The 23,368-nt window shown below is 37.8% G+C and overlaps 1 protein-coding gene and 1 non-coding gene across 12 annotated transcripts in view; one reads left to right on the top strand and one right to left on the bottom strand.

Annotated features, from left to right (window-relative positions):
- The window catches only part of CHL1 (cell adhesion molecule L1 like), a 202,123-nt gene that overhangs the window by 70,590 nt on the left and 108,165 nt on the right, over nt 1-23,368 (top strand). The window lies entirely within an intron of this gene.
- Nucleotides 9,300-9,402, bottom strand: LOC131764678 (U6 spliceosomal RNA). The gene has a single exon (XR_009337889.1). It is a non-coding gene; the product is annotated as a U6 spliceosomal RNA (small nuclear RNA).

Genomic DNA, 23,368 nt, shown 5'->3' with positions numbered 1-23,368 from the left:
CTTTCTAGTGGACCATATAACTTAGCCTCAGCATTTTATGAGAAAGAAGTACCTCCCTTTTCTGACGAAGCAACTTAGATAGTGTATCCTGTTAACACAGGCTCCAGGCTGGTCTTGCTCACCACTGTATCTTCAGTGCCTAACATGGCACTGTGCACACAGTAGGTGCTGTTTGGGATTATTCTACCCATTTGCTAATAATGAAACTACCCCTTAGATTGGGAGAGGGCAGGCGGGATCAGTGATGGCCCAAGTTTACTTAGCTCTTGGCTCGTAGGGCTGGGCCAGGCTCTTGCTCACTGCATGACTTATTATGTAGTATCATACTAATATCCTAAGAATGTATTTTGCTATCTTAAAATAATTTGGTTTTTTAAAAAAATTATTTATTTAATTTTGGTTGCTGTGTGCGGGCTTTTTCTAGTTGCAGCTAGTGGGGGCTATTCTTCGCTGCAGAGCACGGGCTTCTCATTGCGGTGGCTTCCCTTGTTGTGGAGCATGGGCTCTAGGCATGTGGGCTTCAGTAGTTGTGGCCTACGGGCTCTAGAGCGCAGGCTCAGTAGTTTTGGCGCACGGGCTTAGTTGCTCCGCGGCATGTGGGATCTTCCCGGACCAGGGCTCGAACCTGTGTCCCCTGCATTGGCAGGTGGATTCTTAACCACTGCACCATCAGGGAAGCCGTAATTTGTTTTGTAAATTTACTATTCATTGGTCAGATTTCCATTGTCCGATTAAAAAAATAAATCTATCATTGCAGAACAGAAGCAAATATCCTACTTGCTTTCCAGTTATTTGTGAGTGCTTTTAAATTCCACAATATTACATTCTTATTTCTGTTTATGTGTATTGATGGCAAGAGTGGGTCCAGGTTTGCTTCATGTCTATGGTAAAAAACGTATGTTATGAATTGTTTTAGTTGCCATGTCGAATGACACAATTTTGTCAATTAGTGTAGTGAAATATTCAGTATTTTGCTGCAGGAAGAGTAAGCAGATGGTTTGCATGGTGTCATGGACAGGGAACAGTGGACACCTAGAGACCAGGTGTGTTGCCTTTTTTCCAGTAGTCTGTTTATGTATTTATAAGACTGTTGAATAGGGAATTTAATAAACTTACTGTATTATCATGAGAAATCTTTATTTTCTGAAATTGAAAAAAGGCCATTACTACTATTCAAAACGATAGTTCTTAGTCTGAAAAGAACACTTGTGTAAAGATAAACTTACATAAAAGGATGCATGTGGAAAATTTAAACATTATTAGCAATGATATAAAGATACTATTAATTGAATATATATATGTGCCAAGCAGTTTTCTAAGCATTTTATACTTAATCTCATTTCATCTTTAAAGCACTATTACTCTCTCTCTCTCTTTTTTTTTTTTTTTTTTTTTTTTTTTTTTTTTTTTTTTTTTGCGGTACGCGGGCCTCTCACTGTCGTGGCCTCTCCCGTTGCGGAGCACAGGCTCCGGACGCGCAGGCTCAGCGGCCATGGCTCACGGGCCCAGCCGCTCCGCGGCACGTGGGATCTTCCCAGACCGGGGAACGAACCCGTGTCCCCCGCATCGGCAGGCAGACTCTCAACCACTGCGCCACCAGGGAAGCCCTATTACTCCCTTTTTATAGTTGAAAAACTGTGAATTTGAAAGGTTAAGAAAGTAATTCAAGTTCTAAAACCTAGTAATCAGAGGAGTTAGAGTTGAAGACCTACTGGACTTCAAAGTTCAAATAAATCACCTATTTATACCATTCTTTTAAAAATAAATTGTATGTTATAATAGTAATAATGACAGTGAATATAGATTTTCCTCACCAAAATAAAATGTGAAGGTAAAGATCATGTCTGTTTAATTCACTACTCTATTTAATGCATATAATATATATATAATGTATATACATTGTAGTTACTCAATAAAATATGTTGAATGAATCATCTTGTTCTGAAGGCTGGAGTCGTTAAAACATTAAGGCTGTTGGAGTCTTGCTTCGGAGACTTTGCAGGGGCGATGGTGGCCTGGAGACGCAGAAGAGTTTAACCGGCTTGGAAGAAAGTCGGTGTTTTATCACGTTGGTGGTGTAGTTACAATGAACGGAATTCAGTGACTCCATTCTCTTAGTCCATGATATTTAAATGGCAATAGCAAAAAGAACTGAAGTCCCAGGGAAAACCTCAGGACTGGAAAGGTTGTTGAGCCCTGATCTGGAAAGGACTTTCACGGCATCATGACATGGAGGTTAAGAGCCTGGCTTCTGGTTCAGTTGTAGAGTAATCCACATATTAGCTGTAGATATGTTTAAAATGGCTTATCTTCTCTGCTTCCATGTTACCTCATCTGAAAGTTAGAGATAATTATAGTACATACCTCAGAGGATTGTTTTATTACGATTCAGTGAATTATAAAGTTCTTAGAACAGTGCCTGGCACATAGTAGGTGTTATATAGTGTTGGTTACATATATAGTCATTCCAGGAAATCATTTATAATATGTGCTGAATGCTTACCGGTCTTAAAATGTATTAAACATCTGCTTGGAAATTGAGGGATATTATTTGATAATTAAGGTATTCCCAGTCCTAGAATTAAATGGTAATGTCCACATACTAGGATCTTAAAGTAATTCTGAGGAAAGTTTGTATTTAAAAAAGTAAAATAAAGAACTAGGAATTAGTAACTAGTGCCCAGATTGTGAAACTAGAGTTTAATAGTCTCTATTTGTAGACACCCATAACATTAATACGTTTAATTTGCCTGTTGACAGAAGAACATAGCATTCAATCCCATGTAATTTCTCGCTCCTTACCACTTTCATATTCCTATGTAACTTTTATGCTTTCAGGACCAAAAGTTGCTTGCATTTCAGACTACAATCACTGTGCTTATGATTTGTTTCTCTTAAAACATACTATGAAAATTGTGCCAAAGTGTTGTTTTTATACTAGGAATTCAAAGAAAATAAATACCTGGTTTAGGTGGCTGTATTTCTAGTTGCTAAATTTGCTTATTCCTCCTACTCTGTATTTGCCCGTTTCCACCTGTTATCTTTGACATGACATTTGGAAATGGTGTAGGAAAGGGAATTAACTCAGAAGTCAGTAAAGTAAGCCTGTGACACATGCGTTTATTATATGATCCAAGTGTTTTGCTTTGCTCTTTTAACATCTTTATTTTCTATAATGAGATTTTACTGCTACTGTTTAGAGATTTTACATTTGCGCATGTAACACAATTGTGAAAGTTCCAGTTTGGGAATTTGTGTTTTACTTCATGTGGCAGAGAGGTGTGTGTGTGCACGCGCGTGCGTTCGTGTGCACGCTTGTGTGTGTGTTGGGAGGAAGCGTGGTTGCTTCAGTGCTTCCTCAACTCATGACTGAAACCCTTGTTCTAATTCAGGGAAGAAATAAAGAGCTCTTCAAAATCATCATACTGAATACTTCATTCATCTTCTCTGTGGAAACTGGTCCAGGGAGCAAAGTAAAATTAGGAGACTGTCCAAAACTGAGTGACTTTGCTTAACTTAATGTATCGATATTTGCTCACTGCCTTCTATGATTTTAACCTTTCTAGACATCTCTGTGGGGATGTTTTTTTCTTAGGGCTCACCAGAGACTCCACTGAAATCATTTACTAGATGCTGAAGTTCGCCCCCCCACCCCACACACAGCCCACAATCCCCGCTGTGCTTAACTGGCTACTGACCTGGGAGCTGTCATGTTTGGAAAATACCATGATGCCACGAGTTAATTTCATACCCGTCTCTTTGCATGAGATCCCAGGGGGCCTTCCTGTGTGTCACAGTACTGCAAGCCGTTCTCTAGTTGCTTTCAAAGCGGTGACCCATGGTCAGGAGATCTTGTCACAACATATGGCAACACCTGTCACCAGGTTTCGTGATTGGCATAAAATTAACCTGTTTTTCCCTTTGATTTGCTGCTTTTTTTTTTTTTTTTTAAACAGTATCTATAAAAAGGCGGGGTAGAAATTGCATATGAAAGCAGTTTTCTGTCACTTCAAGAAGCATAATGGGGGCTTCCCTGGTGGCGCAGTATTTGAGAGTCCGCCTGCCGATGCAGGTGACACGGGTTCGTGCCCCGGTCCGGGAAGATCCCACGTGCCGCGGAGCGGCTGGGCCCGTGAGCCGTGGCCGCTGAGCCTGCGCGTCCGGAGCCTGTGCTCCGCAACGGGAGAGGCCACAACAGTGAGAGCCCCGCGTACCGCAAAAAAAAAAAAAAAAAAAAGCATAATGGTAGATTTGGGAAATTGGACTTAAGGAAGAGACCGTTTCCTTGCAGAGGTACACAGAGAGTTACTCAATAAAAGTGGTATTTTATGATGCTATGAATGGCAGTCTGCAAATCTCAGACAGGAAGTAATGTTTTAGTATCTGAACTCTATCAAGGATAGGAACAAAGCAAGGAATGGCATTATTTTGAGTCTTGTTGTGGAAGAAAAAAATAGGAAGCTTGGATTTGCCCTTGGCTTTTAAATGGTTTCAGTCAAGTTGGGATTGCTCTGATTTCTCTGTATTTCTTATGCCCAGATCTTAATATTCTTATGGGGACATGAATAAAATGCACCTATAGAATAACAACATTCAGAATTATGACAGGTATCTGAGAAAAATAGATTAATGATGTTTAGCCTTTAGGTACTTGGGAATTGTTCAGTTACGTTTAAGGATAAGGACAGAGAAGAAAATAGCCAACCACTTACTTGGCTTTCCACTTTAGTGAAATAGTGAAAAAATTTTGATCTAACAATTTCCTAGTGAAGGAGATACCTGGTTCCTTTTATCACCGTACCATTCCTTTAATCTTATACATCTTTTTACATACCTTTAGCTTCTTAAAAGGTTTACTGTAATTAAGGAGGAGCTATTTTCTATAGCTGGTCTCTTCTCGATTCAGTTAAACACTTCTTAGATTCTGTGAGTTTTAATATTCAAATACAATAAATAACAAAGGTGAATTTGTCATCTTTTTCCTTTTTTTGTCTCTCCAGTCTGGACTGGTTGCTCTAAATTCGGCAGTGATCAATTTTTTCCTGGCATTTCTTAAATGATCTTTATTATTCAGTGAATTCCCTTCAAAAGTATAAACGTTAGTCCTTGTATGGTTTTGGAAATTGATGGCTGCTGTTCTCAAAGGATGGTAGATGGAGATGATTGAAGGAGTAGAGCAAAGAGCTGAGTTAAAACAATAGAGAGAGAGGAAGATAGTACTAGAGACAAAGGGAGAAGAGGGCAGCAGTTGTGAAACAATCTGAAGTAGGGATTGGGGATTTAAAGGCTGCTTAGACTTGATTAATAGATCCTGTAAAAATGAAATGCTGAGCCGAGGGAAAAAATTGCAGTTGTGAAGTCCCTTGAAAATGTGTTAATGCCTTTACTTGGCAAGCAGGGGTTTTTTTTTCCTACTCAGTATAAAACCACTGCCTAGAAATATAGTCCTTTATTTCACATTGTACAGTGCTTTTTCTAAACTGCTGATTATGCTTATGTTGGGATGAAATCAGATTTCCACTAGACAAAAAGAAAGAAATGAAAAGAGGTCTATACTGGTGCTATATGGGTCTATGGAATATCTTTGCTAAGTCAGAATTAAGATAAGATTTTAAAATAGATTTAAAAATGTTATTGATAGGCTAAGACTTAATTTCAGCAACAGTGATGGTAAGTTGTACTTAAAAGAATGGGAGATTTTGCAGGGTTTTTTCAAGAGACTGTTGTGTTGACATGTATGGTATATAAACCTTTTTCTAACAGAATTTGTCAAGAAAATTGAAACTCAGTCTTCTTAAAAGAAGAAGATAATCTGTGGCAAAGCATTTTCCCATTAATGATAAACTGAAGGACCTACAAAATAATTTAGATAAGAATTAAAATGCTGAAATATTTTCGTTACTGGTAAAGCTGGTTCACAACTCCTTCTGGTATATTTATTACACGCGAGCAGTATCTGAGAGAGAGAACCTCTGTCTAAAGGCAAGCATTCAAGAATGGCACAAGAGGCGAGAGTCAGGGGGTGATGGAGACTGTCTCCTCGACTATAATCAACTAAATGACTTTTCCTGTGAGGGATCATTGAAGGGTAAAGAGTTCAACTACAAGAACTTTGGTGTGTTGGTTCGATGGGTAGTTTAATACATATTCTTCTATCATGGGTTACAGATGACAATCTTTTTCCTCCCTGGTTTTAGGAGTTAACTAATAGTAATGCCCGACCTCCCTGTCACTCATACACACCCACCTACAAATGTGTGCACACACATACGGATGTATATACACACATACACACAATATATATAAAACTCTTGGCTAGAGAATTTTCCAATTAAGAATATCACATTCGCTAACGTAGTGGTTCTCATCTGGACTGATTTTGCCCCTCAGGGAGTATCTGACAATGTCTGGAGAGATTGTTGATTGTCACAACTTGGGAAAGGAAAGGGTGCTACTGGTCTCTCATGAGTAGAGGCTCAGTGATTCTCCTACACATTCTACAATGTGCAGGATATCTCTCCAAAGCAAAGAATTATCTGGTCCAAAATTTCAGTAGTGTTCAGGTTGTAAAACCTTAACCATTTTGAGTAACTTAGTCTCCTTAGCAATGTTCAGTGTTTCAGAGTTATTCCTTTTTAGACTTCTACTCCTGAAGAAATTGCCAAAGTGCCTGGGAATTTACATGACTCCATGGATGCATAGAAAGGGGCTCATAGCCAAGTGATCAGGCCTGTGCTATCTTCTGATTCCTTTCTTGCTCTCACCATCATGCCCTGCAGTTAGCATTTAATGTCTAAGTCATGACCAGCACCCCAGGCTGTTGTAAATTATGAGGCTGGTAAAATTGTGATTCTGCTGGTTCTTTTGCACTACCAGGGCCCGAAAATCCTCTGGTTTTGATTATGCACCTCAAGTTTTGTTAAGTGATGTGTTGGAGGACAGGGGGAACAAGAAAGTGCCTACCAAACTGAGCATGCATCATGAGACTGAAAAATGAGGCAGGGTGGGATTGGGCAGACAAAGATCTGGAAGCATTTGCAGCTGCATTCCACACTGCTGATGGGCCATTGGGATAATTTTACAGTTAACCTAGGGTATAGGCATGGGTGCTTGGAAATAGGACATGAATTCGTAAGTCAAGATTTATGAATGGGTAACTATCAGTAGTTTTGTGGCTGTGGGAATAGTCAGTGCAAGTTGTCATCATTGTTTGGGGACTAACGGGACTAACAGAGCATAGAGCCATCTGGTCCTAATGATTATTAAATGATACCTATTAACTACAAAGCCCTTCATAACAGAAGTGATTTACTGCCCAGTACAGTCCTGCATAGGGTCAGTGGAAGCACAGGAGAAAATGTAAGGGCCCAAGATGACATCAGCTGTGCTAACAGCCATACGTGGTGCTAGGCCCCTCTGAGTCTTAGCCATATCATCTGTCCAACTCATCACTGGAGCCTGTAATGGTTAATTTTATGTGGCAAATTGGCTAAGCCACAGTGCCCAGATACTTGGTCACACATTATTCTAGGTGTTTCTGTGAAGGTATTTTTTTGGATGAGATTAACATTTAAATTGGTGAACATTAAGTAAAGTAGATTGACCTCTGTGATGTGGGTGGGCCTCATGCAATCAGTTGAAGGCTTTTATAGAACAGAGTCTGACCTTGCCTGATGGCAAGAAGGAAGTCTGACAGCAGATGGCCTGTGGACTCAAACTGCAACTCGTTCCGGAGTCTCCAGCCTCTTAGCTTACTCTGCACAAATGGGATTTAAGAAGCCCCACTATTGTGTGAGCCAGTTTCTCAAAATAAATCTCTGTATATCTATATCTACATCTATATACATATATACATTTCCTATTGGTTCTGTTTCTCTGGAGAAGTTATACTAATACAGATTTACTCTATCCTGGTATAGTGGCTCTGTAGTTTTCAATTCATCTCTTACTATGTCCTCCCACAAAAGCCCATGGAAACTTCTGGATCTTCAATTTCCTTGTTGATCTTCTGCCTAGTTATTTTATCCATTACTGAAAGTGAAGTATTGAAATTTCCAACTATTATCATTGAATTGTATGTTTTTCCCTTCATTTCTGTCCATTTTTAATCTTGTGTATTTGGACTCTGTTTTAAGGTACACTTAGTTTATAATTGTTATATCTAATGACAGGTTGACTTACTAGCATTATAAAGAATGTCCCTCTTTGTCTTTAGTAACAATGTTTTTCTTAAAGTCTATCTTGTCTAATGGTAGTAAAGCCACCCAAGATCTATTTCAGTTACTTTTTCTTCCTTTTACTTTCAGCCTATAAACATTTTTTTTTTTTTTTTTTTTTTTTTTTGCGGTACATGGGCCTCTCACTGTTGTGGCCTCTCCCGTTGCGGAGCACAGGCTCCGGACGCGCAGGCCCAGCGGCCATGGCTCACGGGCTTAGTTGCTCCGCGGCATGTGGGATCTTCCCGGACCAGGGCACGAACCCGTGTCTCCTGCATCGGCAGGCGGATTCTCAACCACTGCGCCACCAGGGAAGCCCGACATTTTTGAATCAGAAGTTTTTCACTTCTGAACAGCATCTGGCTGGAAAATTTTCTTTAAGCTCTGCTTTCAAATTAGAGTGTTGAATCCATTTACATTTAATGTAATTATTGATACAGTAGAATTGACATCTAACATTTTGCTATGTCTTCTGTCAATTTTTTTGTTTTTCTACTCCTCCCTTAGTACCTTCTTTTGTGTTAAATAATTGCTAGTGTATCATTTTACTTTTCTTGTTGCTTCTTTTTCTGTATTTAAAATTTTATTTTCTTAATGGTTGCCCTGAGGATTATAATTAGTCTGACCTAAAAAACACTATCAGATTAATACTAAATAATAGTATATAGAACCTCTGCCCCAGTATATTCCTGTTATCTCCTCTCTGCTTTGTGCTGTTATTGTCATACAAATCACATCTTTATACAATGTAAGCTCATCAATACAGTTTTATAATTATTGCTTCATGTCATTATCTTTTAATCAGGAGGAAAAAAGAGCTATAAAAATACATATACAATGTCATATATTTTCCTTTACTGGTGCTTTTTACTCCCCTGTGTAAATTCAGCTTAACACCTAGTGCCCTTTCATTTCAGCTTGAAGGAGTCACATTAATATTTCTTGTGGGACAGATATGGTAGCATCAAATTAAGTTTTGGTTGACCTGGGACTGTCTTAATTTCTCCTTAATTTTGAAGAATTATCTTGAGGGACTTAGAATTTGGGGTTGATCATTGGCACTTTGAATATGTCATCCCACTGGTCAATGTGGAAGCCCCCGTAAATTTACATGTCATCCTTAAAAAGGGGCCGTGGTAATCTTCTCTGTATCATTTCAGTTTTAATATATGAGCTTCCAAAGCATACACTATGGGTTCCCTCTATACTATAGTGGAAATGAGGAAGACTTGGAGGAAGCTACGTCTACTCCCTATCTTTTTATAGATCCTGCCTTTGCAACTCATAACCTAATTTATGGGCCATGCTATGTAAAATGGAGGACCTCCAAGGAAATAACATTTTTCTTTTCTGTCCAGTGATCTAAGTGTAATCCCCACTATTGGAACATCTATTTTTGAAAAACCTCTGCTCAAAGTCTTTGCTTAGATTCCAGTTTGCTACCAAATCATATGCGGAAGCATTCTGTCTACATAGTTGATACATTTCTCGCTTGTCACAGTGATGCTCGTTTTTGGGAAAGAGACACATGCCTTTCATTTGAAGAAGACATTATATTTACTTCATGGGGCACCTAACTAAAAACTGGTGATCGGTTCTCACTTACAGCCAATCTGTTCACAAGTATCATTAGCAATAATGCCTAAATGACCATACAGTCTCTCCCCAAACTCATGTGCATCTTTTTATGCAGTCCAATGTTTTACTGTTAAAAAGAACAAGTTCTGTGGAGACACAATAAGATGATAGCAAGACTATAAATGTCCTGCAATTAGCAATCACTAATATGGTTTATTTTAGTCCAACACGGAGGGTTGTGACTGCTGTAGTTTGGTTTATATATGCATATATATATAATCGAAGTACCCATTCATCCAGCCATATATCCCTCTATCTTTCCATCTAGCACGTCAACTATCTATTAGTTTCAATCTGTTTGTAGTCCATCTACAACATGTCTTTTTTCTTCACAGAACTTCAATTTGATACTAGCATATGATAGTTGTCTAATAAATATGTGTTAAGTTAAATTCTTATGAGGAATAGAGAATAGTATAAAGCATTAGTATTCTTAAAATTGGGGGCTGGGTGCTTCTCTTTTGTAGGGTGCTGTCTTCCACAACGTTGGGTGCTTAGCATCAGCGTCCCTGGCCTCCCAGTAGACGCTAGCATTACCCTGCCAGTTGCGATAGGTAAAAACATCTTTAGATATTGTGAAATGTCCTTCCACTCTGCACTCAGTTGAGAACCACTGGTATAAAAGGCATTTTTTCTTCTTTCATCATAATATACAAGTTCTTAAAAATCAGTATTACATGATGCCTGAAGATGGGGTATTTATTGGATGAATGAATGTATTTCCATATGTGTTTCTCAGGTTTCCATTCTCACACATTGATTCATCCACTCACATATCATTCAACAAGCATTTACTGTATACTTCTTATATGCCAAGTACTTTGCTACGTAGTGGGATGATGCGTGAAATATAAGTCTCAGTTCTTATGATGTTTACTGGCCTTGTTTAGAGCCAGGGGGAAGAAAAGCGCACAAATGCCTAAACAAAAGTTATCGCTGGTAAGTGTTCTGTTAATAATAAAGCAGGAGGTTGTGAGGGGATGACGGGTACCATTAGATTAGTGAACTAAGAAGGACTCTCTGAGGTGACATTTAATGTGAGACCCTAGTGTACGAGGACAGCGAAGCAAGGATGTGAATGAATTATTCATTCATGTTGACTTATGTCTTATTCACACAAGGTTTATGTTAGGAGTGTAAAGAGGTGATCGTTTGCTGGCATATCGACTTATCTGTACATGTGAGCAACACTGGAATATTTGTATGGAAATTTTTAGAAACTGTTCCAAACGAATTGAAGTCTGGCTCATTTTTAAATGACGGTGTATAGTCCTACCAATGTAAAGATATTCACTCATAACAATGCCGTGAATACTGGACCATTAAAAACACATGTGAGATATGCAAACTTTAAAACATCCTGTGAGCAGAGCTGGAAATTATTCAGAGAACATGACAAATATGATTTCTACCTTCCTGACATTGTATATCACTGGGGAGATGGGAGTGACCAGAGAAAATTGCTAAAAGAAAATCCTGGCCTGATAGATTTAAAAGAAAGCAGGGAAATGATGTTTATCTTGAGAATGACTTTTCTCTCTAACTTTGTTAGACCTCAAATCATTATTCAGACATTCCTAATTTTTCTTTAAATTCGGATTGGACTGAAATACCCATTTTAAGGTAGGCATAACTGAATAAGGTGGCTGTGTTTTAGATAATTATATATAGTTGTGGTAATGGAAAACTATGAACTTATGAGTATGTGGATTCATTTATAATTCCATTGGTGTAGATAATGAAATTAAGTATAAAATATCACAGAATCTATTATGTCATTCTTTGACCAATCGCAATAAGATAGTCTGAACACTGGTTGTATTTCCTGTGTGAAGAGAAATCCTAGATAAATCTTTTGGGCTATGCTTGCCTTTTACAAGCTGGTTTATCTATTGGAAGTAAAGGGCTGTTTGCAAGCATGATTGAAATATTAATTAGAATAATGACTTCACTATCACATCTTCATCTTTTATGCTAGACATTGGATCAAGTCAAAACTGGATCAAGCTGCCATTCAGGCATCTTGATGAAATGTGGAATTCTACAAAACAAAAATACAAACTACAAGATAAGATAGTTCTTATCTGAGGAAGGTATCCTTGCAGCTGTATGATTCGGGCATTTCAGTGAAATCTGAAGTCCATCCCACTGTTTTCTCGAAAAGTATTCCTGGCATGTGAAAGTTGTGTCGCCAGAGAAGCCAAAGTCTATTTTTATACTGCAATTAAGTAATTGAGTACAAAATTCAGTACAGTCAGTGGGAACGTGATTGGATGAATAGAGAAAGCCAGAGAAGATAATCATTTCAATTCTTTCCTTAATTTTGCTTTCTAGCATAGTAGTTAAAAATCAGTCTGACAGGTCCAACTGTGCTTCAGAGTACAAACTCTACTCCTCCACAGCTGTGTAATTGCAGACAAATTATTTAGACTCTATCTTAGTTTACTCAGCTGCAAAACAGTTTATAACACTTGCCTTCTTGACTTGTGAGGATTAAATGAAGTACTATACATAGCATGCATATAACATAGCCAAGTCTTGATAAATAATAGCTTAATTATGAGCAGTTTATATCCTCGGGAAGTGACTTAACAACAGAAACTGTGGGATTTTTCTTTTCTTGATTTTGTGGTCATTTTTTTTTTTTTTTTTTTTTTTTTTTTGGGTACGCGGGCCTCTCACCAGTGTGGCCTCTCCCGCTATGGAGCACAGGCTCCGGACGCGCAGGCTCAGCAGCCATGGCTAACGGGTCCAGCCGCTCCGCGGCATGTGGGATCTTCCCGGACCGGGGCACGAACCCGTGTCCCTTGCATTGGCAGGCGGATTCTCAACCACTGTGCCACCAGGGAAGCCCGGTTTTGTGGTCTTTATTGATTATGAACCTATGTGACTCTGCATTGGTGCTTGAGGTAGGAAAGCAAAATGGTTGCAGTGAGGCGGAGCAGTGTTTACAGACTTGTGATGAAACTTTATATAGTTTTGATCATTATGTTTCTCTCTGGCAGTTTTTCTTTTCTCCTCCCCACTTTCATAATTCAATATAATTATAATAATGAGCAACATATGAACAAAATTCACAATGAACATAGTTAATAACTTTCATTACCCCCATTTTCACAATTCTGGTTCCTACATAAATATCCCAAGGGAGACCTCCTTTAAGCCCCCTAAGATGTCCTTGCCTACCCTCTTCTCAGTTACGTCACCCAGTTTGTCTCTTGCATGGCGCCTACCATGACCATTATATTCATTTGTATTTCTCTTTGCCATCATTAAAATATAAATTCGAATAAGTCAGTGATGGAGTCTGTCTTGTCTTTCACTGTGTCTCTGGATGCCAGCTCTGTGCCTGGCACTCGTAGACACTCAGTATGTACGAGATGTTGGAGATCTTTCCTTTTCTGTTCAAACCGTAATTGCCACTGGTAGACTTATATCTTGGATTGTTTTCTCACCGTCTCTTGTATAAACTTGAACTGAGACATTTAAGGCATGTGGCTTTGTAGTTATTTGTTGCTATACAACTGTGCTTTGGGGAAGATGAGGGAGACATGTCTTTGTAATCTTAGAATCTATCCTAAAGTTGCTTCTGTAGAGGTTAGAAATGCCACTCTCTGGTCTGATATAATTAATCCTTGAGGTTATATATTCAATACATGGAACTAACTGGATTTCTAAGAAACTGTTTAATTTACTTACAGCGTCCTTTTTATCGTGATGTGCCTACTAAAAGAATTATTTTTGTTCTTGAAGAACGTACGTGTATATTTTTCTGGTAACCTTTAGTTAGCTAGCTTCATTTTACTTTGATTCTGATTGAATTATCTCCTCCTCAGAATACAGGACAGAACAAAGCTAAATTAATGTGACTAAGTGAATATATTTGGTACAATTAGTATGTTTTCCACCAGCAAGTTCATCACTACTTTAAGATTTAACCTTCATTTTCCATTAGAGGATGTTGGTTAATCTAGTACTGTCTCTCCCTAACTTAAATCATATTAAATTCTTGCAAATTTTAGGTGCCAAGCATACCCAATTTATATACAAACATACACAATTTACATACACAAGTTATCAGTTTACAGTATAGCCATAAGGTAATTAGCAGTTGGTTACTGTTTGCTGCTAATGAGGTCAAGGTTACATATCTACTGTTCCTCTGAGTCTATTTTTTGGCCCAGTTCCATTGCCACAGATTTTACCCTGACCCCTGGGCTGCTATTTCACAAATGCTGTTTGTCACCAGAGGGGGCCATGTAGGAGGATGTGAGCAGTTCCCTGCCAACCTCCCACCTTTACTGGTCAAGGCTCTCAGCATTTTCCTGACAAACGTGTGTGCGCGCGCGCGCGCGCGCGCGCGCGTGTGTGTGTGTGTGTGTGTGTGTGCATGCGTGTGTGGGGTGGTGGGGGTGGGGTGCGGTGGTGGGGTGGTTTCCATCTTTGCATTCTTTGTGTGTCAGGCTGTGTTTACAGGGGTGGACCTTAAATTTTTTTTTTTAATCAACAGGACCTTGAACACCATCTTTATATGGAGAAGACAGGTTATTAAAAAGAGCTGGGGATAAGCTTTATTGTGAAACTAAGAAGCATTTTAGAATACCTACCTATCAGAATACCTATTCCATTCTTTTGAATACCTTGAATCAATATCTCTTCCATTGGAACACAGATCAAATGACACTGAAGTGCAATCTAGGGGAAATGTGTGAACTGAAAGGCTAGAATTCAAGCAAAAACTGTATATATATATATATATATATATATATATATATATATATATTCACATATGTGTATATACATATGAGCATCATTTATTTTGCTTTAATTTCATGATCTTAAAAAATATTTTTTCATTTAAAATGGAGTTATGGAACAAATGTTTATGTAATACTTTGGTGATTAAAAATTCACTGCTGCAAAGTTCATTTCTTTTTACCTTAAACATATGAAAACTTGATACAATTAATATTGTGAAGGAAATTATGGATAATAGCTTATTTAATCCTTGGATTTTGGGTTTAATCTTTTATGGATTAAGATTATTCTCAAACTAATTCAAACATATGAGAGATACTATAAAATATAACTAAAAACAATAACATCTACAGCTGATTCTCATTATTTAGGGTAGTTATAGTCTATAAAGTTGCCACAAATACTGATGGAATACTGAACCGTTGTTTCTAAGAGGAAACACAGGGTTAGGTTTCTTAGAGCTTTTGATCACAACATTTTCGATAACCGATCAGTATATAACCTTGTTGTATGTATGTTTTTGTTTTAAGACGCTTCATTATATATATTGTTTATCCATTAACATTGATCTCAGGGCCAATAGCACTGTAACTCACCCCTGAATGAAACTTACCTAATACATGTGTTTTTGCTGCAAACTCGTCACAGCCTTTTTGAACTTAGGAACGTAGACAACACTTGAGTGCCACACTTTTAAATAGTGAGACATTTTCTATAGTGAAATCACCAACAAAAAGCATTAAAACAAGGGAATTCCCTGGCGGTCCAGTGGTTAGGACTCCGTGCTTTCACTGTCAAGGGTACAGGTTCAGTCCCTGGTCAGGGAACTAAGATCCTGCAAACAAGCTGCGTGGTGTGGCCAAAAAAGAAAAAAGGCCTAAAAACAAGAAAAACTAAATAGATCGTGAGAAGGACACTTCTTTACAGTATGAGAACTGCAACAAAAAGGCAGAGCCAAGTCCTTGTTCAAGACAGCTGGAAACACTTGTATCAGGCAACTCAAAATTTTTTGATGCTTTGTACATATTTGTGAATGACCACAAAAGTGCTGTATTGATTTGGGGGCTACAGGTAAATTTTAGTAACGAGGTTAATTTGCAAATACAGAATCTGCGAATAATGAGGGCCACCTGCAGGTGCTTTTTAGGTTAGAAAAGAGAAACTAGCTCCCCTTAGTCACTTAATGAGCCCATGGAAGACTTTGCTTTAGTATTGCCTTCCGTCTCTTGGTTCCTTATTTGCTTAATTGAGGGGTAGATTCTAATTAGCCATCCCTGACTAATACAATTTAGGAAGGAGCCACGTCTTCACCCCTTTCTCCTTCCCAACCCCTGGCCTTATTCTGGGAGCATAGCAGGCATTCAATTAATGCTTAAAGGACTGCATGAACCCCTTCCCTCATTGTAACAGGAACTTTGTGGAACTGTTGTTAACATCAAGTGCCAATAAGGTGAGTGTAGCTGTAACCACATGCAAAAATGTTAGCTATGGTGACAATTGTAATGATTTTTAATAACATGATAATTAGCATCTTGATGAATTTATAGGTGATATACAGTTTAACACATTAATATAGGACATTTTTGCTATCAAATAGTGATTGCCTGTTTAATATGTATGTTTAAATATAATAATTAACTAGTGGCTCCCTTAATGCAAGGGCAGGAGGAAAGGTTGGTTAACAAAAGGTTAATCTTGCAGTTCATAAAGAGGAAGGACTTTCAAATCTATTGTCCTCTGAAAACATAAATGTAAATTTATAATAGTATCATACATATCAGCCTAACTCTGTTTCCCTGGTTTTATAAATATATTCTACCTACATCTTTTTATTATTGAGGTTCCTTGCAAAACAAGTTGAATAAATAAACTATATAATTTTCTTCCTGTTGAGTTTGGTTTTATTTTTTATTTTTCTTCCTCAGAGGGAATTAAATATTCCAGCAGTGGAAAGATGGCCTAATTACTCTGGCCATCCCCTTGGCTTTCTTCTAACAGTGTTTAAGGCCACTGATAAAAACTTACCAAATAAGTAATTAGTTTACTTAAGCAGTCAAGTATGACATTTTTTGGAATATTGATATTTTCAATTAACCATTATCCTTCAAATTAGAGACTTTTAAAGGACACCTTTTGATTCTTTTTTGAAATGATGACTGGCTGCCTTAGAAGTGTTAGACCTATGCTTTTTCAAAATGATTGTCAGTAAACATAAGGAACCTTGGATCAGTCCAGTAGCTTAGGTAACATATGTTTGCGGAAGGATTCTTAACATTCTGCTGACTGTGCTGGTCCTGTAGAGCCTCACAGCAGGGAAATTCTCTTGCAGTTCAGCTTATGAAACCTTTGCATGTTTGGAAATACTTCTGAGGCAGGATTTATACTTACCTGTGAATCCACGTTCTTATTTTGATAGCAGTGTTAAACAGGAGAAAGAAAGGCTCACAATGATTCATCTTGCATTTTTCATAAATGTTAAAACTCTCTATTATTTGTGTGTCACTCTTTATTGCATTTTCTGCCGTGTGCAAGCTCTGGAAATAATAAAGGTGTTTCTTACGAATTCACAATCCAGAAATGCTGACTCCATATGTTAAGTCCTATAAACTTATCTAAATGACAGTCGCACCATTTTCATCAAAGATGCTTTAAGTCAGGACTGTAAAAGCTTGTGTTGTTACTGAAAACAGGGAAAGTGTTGTTTGAATGAGTCCTAATCTTTTAGGCACTGACAGCCTATTTGTGATATGTGCACGTATCTAATCACAAAGTTTTGCTTGCCTCTACTGTATACTTATTTATTGCAATTTTACTTATGGAAATAGAGTCATCTTTTTAAGTCATTCATTCAGTACATCCTTTTAAATTCTTTTCTAAGTATAAAATTTGTATATTAGAAACATAGTCCACAGCACTAGAGTAGAAATTAATACAGCGAACATAATTAGTAAGTTTGATTCACCACGCCCCAGGAGGTAAATCTTGTTGGGGGGAAAATTGATATTCTTGCATAAATAAAGTACCAATGCTTTTTATCAACCTGACTTATGGGTTTATGCTAAGACCCAATAAATGTTTATTGATTGTTTGAATGTAAATACATAGATGCAGCATAATGCTTTAGGTTAGTTTATAAGACATTATCTTTCCTTTAAATAATGAACTGTTGATGCATTATTAAAATTCAGAAATGCTGAGGTAGAAAATGTAAATGGAAACTTTTTAGCTGGAAAAGAAATAGATTGGATATCTAAACTAGCTGGATCTTTCCCCGTTTTCCTGGAAAAAAAAAAAGCTAATGTAAAATAAACAGAATCCAATAATATGGAATATTGAGAAATCAAAGGTCAGGCAGGATATGTTCTAATGTTTGAGATACTGGCTGTTCCTCTTCATCTTTCACCTCTGTGCTCCTGTCAAAGGTTCCAAATGATGATTCTCAGCCCCTCTGACTTGAAGATACCATTGAATTCATGTTTGTGTGTTACATTGTGCTTTGTAACATGGATATGAGGAAAGGCTGTACAAGATTTTTAACAATAAATGTTAGAATCAAGGAGGTTATTTTTGAGTCCACTGACTTAAGTAGAAAAAGAGGGAATTCCTTGGCAGTCCAGTGGACTCTGTGCTTCCAGTGCAGGGGGCACGGGTTTGATCCCTGGCCTGGGAACGAAGATCCTGCAAGCCATGCAGTGTGGCCAAAAAAATAAAATTAATCATAAAAAAAAATTATCAGAACTCACATTACCCACGTAATATTATTTAGCTACATATGCTTAGGAAAGCAAAGTAGGATTATAGTTTGTGACTGATACTCTAAAAACAATGACCAAAACCAAATTATACCAAGATTCTTCATGATATATTAGACATCTAAGAGAAACCCTTCCATTTTCTTTCTTGTTTTTACGTCACTATTGTTACTGTATTTTGAAAGGTAGCCATTCATTAAATCCTTAAAAATAATTCTTATTTAAAAAAATTTTCAATTTATTGAAACTTAGAACAAAACCCAGTTTACCCATTTCTCTGTATTCTCCATATCTAATCTATGAGCTTGTTGTTTTTAAGATTCCACATATAAGAGAGATCATACAGTATTTATCTTTCTGTCTGGATTATTTTATTTAGGATTATGCTGTTGAGGTGCATCTCTGTTGTCACAGAAGGCAAGATGTCATTCTTTTTTGTGGCTGAATAATACTCCACTGTGTATATATACACACTTCTTTATCCATTCATCCACTGATACACGTTTAGCTTGTTTCCATATCTTGGCTATTGTAAATAATGCTCCAGTGGACATGGGGAGGGTGCAGATTTTTTTTCTGAATATGAAATTAATATATTAATAACAGTACACCAAGTAGGAACTAATAATTAAATCAACATAGTTAATAAGTTCAATTCACCACATCGCAGGATGGAACACATCTTGACCTTTAGAAGTGAAGTTGACCAGAATTCACCTTTCAAACTACTCACCGTGACAATGCATGACAATATATGTCTAAATGGTAGGGAGTCAATGTCATTGATTTATTCTTTTTTATTTATTTAATAGACATTTATGGGATGCTTACTGTGTGCCAGACACTGTAATGCTGTTCTAAGATAGTTTAGATTGCTTATTGTAATCCTACTTACTAAAATGATAATTTATAGATAGATGAAATTTTGACTCTTTTTTTTTCCTTCCTTCCTTTTTAACTTCACAATTCAACTGAGTAAATTTTAAAAATCTAATTGGCTTTAATGAAAGACTCATGAATCAGGCAGCATCCCATCTAGTGAGTAGAGAGGAGCTCCATGCTACAGAAATGGAAAGGTTTTTAAAGGCAAGACAAGGAAGTCATAAACAAAAAAGATGATTTCAGGCTTAGGTAACCTACCTGTAGGGGAAGCAGGCTGTATGGCAGATTTTGTCACCTTCCTTTGGGGGTTGGAGATGGTCCTATGACAGATTACCTCATTGATGCTAACAAGAAAGTTCTTGATTGACCAGTTAGGACTACATTTCTGGGGGAGGTCTGAGCTTCAGTTAGGTTAGGTATTAAGCTCTAGTTAGGTAGCGTGGCCTAGCATAAGTGACTCCATGTTGGGCCTGTGTTTGTTTGTTTTTAACACTTTCTTTCTTGGGTGTTACAGCCATAAATATGATTCCACCAAGTCATTTCTGTTTGTAAGCACACTTTTCCTTCCAATCCGCATCCCAACAGTTTGGAGATCCCAAGGGTTTAGAGAGAGAGCTGGATTTCACATTTCTTGAGAGGGCCCATAAGAGTGATAAGGAGCTAAAAGTCCATACAGAATTACCGTCCTTACATGAATGGTTACCGTTTCAAAGACGCTAGGGAAGAAGTCAAAGAGCACACAGTGTTTGATTGCAAGAGTTATTAGTGCCCCAGAGCCACTAAAGGAACAGCTGCTTAAACATCACTTGCCTTTTGGCTACTGGGCAAAAGCACTGAATGGGACTTACATGTGTAAGTCTTAAAGCAAAAATAATACCACCACCAACAAAAATGTATATTAAAAAGTAGCATTAAGTCATGAGAAGAAAGGGGTCATGGATGCAGAATTGTCAAATGTTCTTTGAAAGTGTGTGGGGGGAAATGATTTTTCCCTCTAGTTTCTTGGCTGAGCCCCCCCCTGAAATAAAAAAAAAATCAACATGTGGGAAAAGAAACAAAAGTTTAATAACATGTATATCTCCTGTATATATGGAAGATACCCAGGAAAACTGAGTAACTCTCCAAAATGGCCCAAGTGATAACCTTAAACCGTCTTCAGCAAAGATAAAAGGAAAATATTTACAGGTAGGAGAGGAGGCCAGTTAAGTGAGTTTATGAGGAAAAAGCACAGTGAACAAGGGTAAGTTTATCATGTCCATTTAAGTCATTGCTTTCTCCATGAATAGGAGTTTCTAGAGTTTTACAGTCATTCTTCTCTTCCTGGTACAGAGAGGGAGACACCCTTAGAAATGGGGAGATTACCCTCATAAATGGAAATAGTGTAACTATCTCTCACAGAAGAGTACTTCTACTCAGTTTTTAGAACTTATCCTTTGTCTGCTATTTCTTAAAATAATCAGCCTAAAATGATCCGTATGCCAAAGAGGCATATTTGGGCCTGGCAAGTTCTGCTTCCCTTAAAAAGGAAGGCTTTTTTTTTTCTGTTCTGAATCATCTATCTCTACCAGAGTCCTTAAAAACATAAAGGAAAATGTTAGCCCTGTTCTAAGAGAAAGAAAAAAATCAGTTCTCTACCTCTAGATAATGTAGTTGAATTTGGAAGTATTATCAAGTCAAACGCAATTTGCTAAGCACATGAAAAGGGCCCATGAAGCAAAGCAATGACGGTGGCTTCTCTTTTGTACTTCCTTTACTGTTTGCTCTTTACCGAATGGCAGACTGCTTGTCTAGTGAAGAGGTATGCTCTGTTCCATTGTCCCAGGCTTAGGTTTTAAGTGGTGACCATAAGTAGATGTGTACAATCATCTGCCAACTCTTAACTCTCCCTCATTTGGTTTGAGTTTAGAAGATGGAGCCATAGCACGCCTCCTACCTGGGGGAGGATGGGACTCGGAATCACTGTACAAGTCTCTCTAAAGAAGTACTCCTCTAATTTTCATCCACCTCACCATCTTTTTATGTCTTTGATGTGGTGAGGAGCTTAGGACCCTTCTTAGTGAATGCTATGATTTATCCATCATATTCTTTGGAATGTATTTCTTGAGTCTCTTGGTGTCTCAGCTGAAATTTCTATTTTAGCAACCCATTATACACTGAATTCCGTACTTGATAAATATTTTGGTTTTTCTGCAAACTGAAAACTACACCTGCCTATCACCGAGTTCAGATCTGTACTCCAATATACAGATTTTTATATTTTTACAGAGAAATTGCAAGTGATGAAAACTGAGCTCACATTAGTTAATGTCAAATATGGAATTTATTATTTCATATAAGAAAACTGTGTGGAAATATGGATGGATCTGGCCTTAGAGATACTGATACGAGGACTCGAATGTTTTCACCTCTCATATCTGTCTCTCTTTCTATTTGTGTGTACATTTCACTTTTTCTTTAACTTGACTTCTCCATGAATTTAGAACTATGGTCACTGGCAGTTTTTGATCCATGCTTTCATAAATTCATGACCACAGGGGAAAAGAGGCTTTGGGAATTCTCAGGGTATCATTTTCATTACTCACACTTGGGCCACACGTTCATATATCACAGTGACCTGGAGAAGTCAGGGGTTGTGGATGCCCCACCTTAGACCATGAGGCCACACCTGGGACAAAATGCATGGGACGTTAATGAAAAAATTTTAAAAAGAGGTAGGATTATAGACACGTAATAGCTGTTCATCATATCATGACAAAAGCACTGTAAGGGGGGAAATATAGACTTAAAGCAGAGCAGAATAGTTAAAGCAATGTACATATGACGTTTTTTAGGTTTGTTGAAATATATACGCATATAATGACGCCACTTAAAGTGCATAGTGAAGTCAGGGGGACAGGGTGAATGATAGCAAGTGTGGAGAGGAGAATATGTGCATTGGGGAAGGACAGAAAGAGGTGCTGGGAATTCTGAAGTTAGTGAGGAGCGCATAGATGGGAGAGGTACCAAGCAAAAGGATTCAAACAGAGACATGGTTAGAGGATGGGGAGATAAATATAAGGGTGAGAGCCAAAGGTAATGAGAAAAGGACCAGAGATTAACACAGGGGAAGGCAAGAGATCAAAAAAGTGTCATTTGTTGTAAGAAAATTAAGGTGATATTATCTTCATCATCATTTTTGCATTTGCTCTTCTTCGCCAAGTAGAACATTTTGGCATTATTAGGAGGCATATTATACTTTGGGGATTGTGGGTAACATTCATTTCATACTTACAAAATGCCTTTCAATATGGTATGAACCAGTGTAATAATAACAATTCTTAAGTAGTGCTATTTTTAATCAATGGGAGATAGAACATCATATATTTTAAAATCCTACAATACTTCAGACACTGAAGAGAGAACAAAACTGTATCCAGTCGTGCATGAACGCTGTGTATTATAGCAGTCCTCCTTCTGATAGAACACTTGAAATATCATTCGGCTGTAACTTCTCCCTGGGTTTGCTTTGTATCCCATGGAGATGATCCGACCTTAAGCTTTTGTTAGCTTCAAAGAGAGCTCCATTCTCGCCTCATCTCTGTGGGACTGAAGAAACAGACTCTCAGTTAACAGCAGGCGAGCAAATTGATTTTAATATTGTGATTTCTTTACTCTGATGCAGGAAATGTTGTCGGCCATCTCAGTGGGCTAGTGATCATAGAGCTGAATTAGACTTCAAAATACAGACTAACTCTGTAGGTCTGTTATATCTCTAGGGTCCAGAGGTAGCGTGTATTAGGTGGCCCACTTGATAATCATCTGGGATTATGTTAATGGACTCCTAAGTGGACTTGTTACTTCCATCGGAGGGTATACAACCGAACTTCTTCACTGTTTTCAGTGGTTATGAGTCCCAGAAAGAAACAGTATATCAGCCTATGAATGTTGGTTGGATATATCCAATGAGATCTCCCTCAGAATTTCCACCCGTTATGCTAAATAGGCATAAAAATGTGTTCTGTTAGGAAATATCTATTGGAGGTTGAGATAATATAGTAGGTTGATTTGTTAAAAAGAAAATCCCGTGAATCACGGATCTGACCCAAATGTATCTTGACTAATAATTTTTTTTAACATTTGTTT

The sequence above is a fragment of the Kogia breviceps genome, chromosome 10 (assembly GCF_026419965.1).
Source record: "Kogia breviceps isolate mKogBre1 chromosome 10, mKogBre1 haplotype 1, whole genome shotgun sequence".
Lineage (NCBI taxonomy): Eukaryota > Metazoa > Chordata > Mammalia > Artiodactyla > Physeteridae > Kogia > Kogia breviceps.
This window is presented reverse-complemented; position numbering and strand designations above follow the sequence as displayed.